This window comes from Morone saxatilis, unplaced genomic scaffold, assembly GCF_004916995.1.
Source record: "Morone saxatilis isolate NCDOM2014 unplaced genomic scaffold, NCSU_SB_2.0 Contig12, whole genome shotgun sequence".
NCBI classification, from domain to species: domain Eukaryota; kingdom Metazoa; phylum Chordata; class Actinopteri; family Moronidae; genus Morone; species Morone saxatilis.
The window spans coordinates 11,687,722-11,689,118 of NW_023339674.1; the positions used below are offsets into that span (position 1 = coordinate 11,687,722).

At 35.9% G+C, this 1,397-nt stretch overlaps 1 pseudogene; it reads left to right on the forward strand.

Annotated features, from left to right (window-relative positions):
* The window catches only part of LOC118322037, a 23,737-nt pseudogene that overhangs the window by 6,054 nt on the left and 16,286 nt on the right, over nucleotides 1-1,397 (forward strand).

Consider the following 1,397-nt stretch of genomic DNA (forward strand, 5'->3'; position numbering starts at 1 on the left):
CCCCATGCTATATAATGTCAATATCATAACACTACTCAGTGTATCTGGCTATTTGGCTTTCGGATTTTCTTTTCCATTTTCAATGATATTCAAGTCTACAATAATATTCAGTTTTATTTGATTACAGATGGAGCTGGAACAGACCTTTTTTATGTGGATTATGCATTGATTATGACAATGGAAATGTCTGCTTTCTTAAAAAAATAACTTTATAAAAGAATATTTGAGTTAAATATTAACTATCACCACATATTTAATAATATATACCATTATATACCATAACCATTTGTAAACAAACCTGTACATGCAAAGTATTTTGTTGTTTGAATGTGCAATTAAGATGTAATTTAATTTTATAAAAGTTTTTTCTCGTCAGTGTCTCTATGTTACAGTAAACTGTCCTGTAAAGTTGGGCACAGCGGTCCAACCTACGAGTCCATACAGGCTGTGTTTGACCTACAATCCTTCAGGCCAGTAGTGAACCTTAGCAATCCCACCATAGCCAACATCTCCTTCACCCTTTATGCTGTTCTGGGAGTGGTGAGTTTGTCAATTAGCAATCTAAGAAAAATAGTAAGAGCATCTGAATCTAGATTAAACAAGTTATGAGAGAAGCTGAAATAGGGAATGTGAGATCGACAGATGTTTAGTGTAATACAATTGTCAATCTATATAAGTGCAAACTTCACTGCATATTGTTAGAGGGTAGCAATCAGCTTGATATGAAGTTGACCTGCTGTTTACTGTATTTCATAGTGAGAAAACCCAGATACTCACTACTTTCTTGTGGCTGAGAGTGGTAAGTAACACAAACATAATACACTCAATAAACGTAACGCAATCTCATCCAGCAGTTATGGTTTCCAGACATCATCGTGTATGAGTTGTAAGTTCTCAAGCTGTAAAATGTTTAATTTTTCCTGTTTGATCTGAACTAAAACGCTCATTGCAACCAGTCACATCATGTGAAGTGTCACTGTCACTGACGCTTCCGACCAACTCACCAACAATGAAAAATGAATCCTATGAGCATAATTGTTTCCCCATGAATGTAATTTAATTACTTCTCAAATGTTGTTTTCTTTATTTCTTTTTCCTCACTCCTCCACATCCAACCTCCAGTGTAGATGATGGGTTTCTCAAGCGTGTTCCATACGTCTACGTGGAACCACACAGGATCACACTCTGGCTGGGACAGGATGCTGCCAGTTGTTCAGCCTGCAACCTAGAGACTTCAGTTTTCCTTTTGATGTGAGAATTGCACATTTACATTTGGCTCATATATGCACACCAGTAAGAAAAAGCTTCTCAACATTTACATAATCGGAAAATCATATACTCATCCAGTCATTGGCTAAACTACAACAAAAAAAAATACAAAAGGACATAGAGAACAA